Source organism: Notothenia coriiceps, unplaced genomic scaffold (genome assembly GCF_000735185.1).
Source record: "Notothenia coriiceps isolate Sejong01 unplaced genomic scaffold, NC01 NC01_scaffold00037250, whole genome shotgun sequence".
Lineage (NCBI taxonomy): Eukaryota > Metazoa > Chordata > Actinopteri > Perciformes > Nototheniidae > Notothenia > Notothenia coriiceps.
In genome coordinates, this window is record NW_011369951.1 from 12,755,405 (window position 1) to 12,757,857 (window position 2,453).

At 42.3% G+C, this 2,453-nt stretch overlaps 1 protein-coding gene across 1 annotated transcript in view; it reads left to right on the forward strand.

Moving 5' to 3' along the window:
• The first annotated feature begins 1,453 nt into the window (after positions 1-1,453).
• The window catches only part of f9b (coagulation factor IXb), a 7,869-nt gene continuing 6,869 nt past the window's right edge, over positions 1,454-2,453 (forward strand). The window contains exon 1 of the mRNA XM_010796338.1: positions 1,454-1,599. The gene's annotated coding sequence lies outside the window, so the exon portion shown is untranslated. The remainder of the gene's footprint in view (positions 1,600-2,453) is intronic.

Genomic DNA, 2,453 nt, shown 5'->3' on the forward strand with positions numbered 1-2,453 from the left:
TGAGGCTACACACCGCCTCCCTCTGAAACAGTTTCCTCTTATAGTCACCGCTCTGTGTGCTGCAGTGTTTTCCTTTTCCATCCCCATGCACTGCAGATCTTTAATATAATGAGTTGCACCAAGAAGTGTCATACTTTAGATTTATGCCTCATAACTGCACCACCCGCTTATGCAGTTTGTAAATCTTAACTTTAAGTGTTTCTCTCTCTCGCATAGCAGGTCTATGGGATCCAGTTGTTGTGGCTTTTTGACTGCTACTAAATGAACCATCAAACTAAAGCACAGCTGGCTCTCTGCCTGAGCCTCTCCTGCAGGATTACTGTTCTGGGACCAGCTGATATGAGAACAAAAAGTGCGACTGCTCAGCAGAACACAAGTATCCATTCAAACAAACAGGGAACTCAACTTGCATGTGAAGTGAACATACTTTCACACATGGAATCATTTTCTACTTTGACGTAGTCGCAAAATAATGCGCAACTTTGAGAATTATTTGTATTTGTTCTTTATATCTCCTTTGTGTAACATATACGCAGTTAAATCACACAAGCAAGATCAGGAACGACGACGTTTCAAGCTATGCAGGGGTGTTTAATTAAACTGCCTCTGAAATATGTTCGTGCCATATCCTCAGGTGTATTAATCATATTTTGCTTCTTAATTGCTTCGCACAGTGAGCTGGTCTCAGGTCAGCTGTTCGCCACTCCGTTGACCTCACAAGTCGTACGCTGTTGTTTGATCATGCCGGGAAGGAGTGGACAGATTTGTTTTATTGATTTATGAAAGGGTTACATGAAAAAAAGAAAAAGGTTATTGACCTGATCTCGGGGTCTTCATTACACCATCTCTGCATTCATGTCACCCAAGCTCTACCATTGAATGACTATAGAGAGGTTAACAAATGGTGCTTTTAAAAATCGATCAAAATATAGAGTACTTGTTTAAGAAAAGCATGCATGTCATACATGGGGAGACTGTGGTGCAGTGGGTTGAGCGTTGGTGTTCGGATCAGGGGGTCACAGGTTCAAACCCCACTGCATTCAGCATGTCGTTGTGTCCCTGAGACACTTCACCCCAAATTGCTCCTGTGGGGATTGCCCACAATATTGAGTATGTAAGTTGCTTTGGATAAAAGCGTCTAACAAGTCACATGTAATAATAATAATGTCAAGTAATGTCTAAACATAAAAAAGATTGTAGATGTTGCGTGTGGTAATAGGACAAATGAAGATACAATGTAATAACAAACAATTGTCAGCCATGATGTTTTGTTTCTCTGCCCGTTGTTACTTCAAATTATTTTTTTCACAACAAAGAAAACCAGATTATATAAATGCTGATCTACTTAAACTTGAAAAGCGCTCATATAACAATGCAAAGTCTGGATGGGAATTGACACCCTGGGGACAAGCTTTCCGACCAGCATGCTTTCCCTGGTTTAACCCCCTCTGCCCTGCCTTTCTCTCTCTCTCTGTGTTTTCATGTGAGACGCTGAGCGGCCCTCTCCTCCACTGCTGAGCCGCCCCCTCCTCCACTGCTGAGCCACAGAAAACAGATCTGATCCCAGGACCCTAAAGAGCAGGGAGTGATTTCAAAACTGTTTGTATTAATTGTTATCTTCCCTCACATTATTTTCTGCTGTAAAATGTGTAATTTGCAAGGGAGGGTGAATTTAATGGTGTGCAAAAGTTGACCTAAAAAGAGAAATGCAACCCTCTCATTTAAATCAGCCTTAGCCAATAAGTCACTACAAGGCTTCCATTGCCAAGAGGCTGCTGGCTCAAGGCCAGCTGACCGGGCTGTCCGTCACTGTGATTTGTCTGCAGCCACACCCTGTGTAACTCACAGTCTGATCAAACAGCCTTCAATCGTCAAGCGTGGATTTTAGCTGTTCTTTGCCTCGATGTGTAAATGGAAGCACCAATCGAGGAGTTTTCGGTCTCTCACGCTGTAAATGGCATTGAGCTGATTTGCTTGGATTTACAGTAACATTTGTCCACTCAAATGGTGATACAGTTTAAAATCTGGACCCCATTTGAAACGTCACGTAAGCCATGATGCAAAAGCTGCTTATCGGACAAGACACATTAAAAAAACAACACGTCCAGCATCTGCTAATGTCAACAAACACACACGCACACAACTATTTCCAAAACTGCCCTTCTTTGCCATCAGCGGTCAGTATTTGTTATTGCAGAATTTCAACTTGATTTCTGAATTAAATTCTCTCACTAAAGTCACTTTGTACCACTCTCTGAATAAACACATTCCAAAGTGATTCAAATCACATACTTTTTTCTCTGTGCTTACTCTCTCTCCCACACACACACACACACACACACACACACACACACACACACACACACACACACACACACACACATCCTACCGCCTCTCAGGTGAGTAAACAGTGTGTTTTTGTACTTTGGAGTGGTGTATCTGTTTCTCCAGCG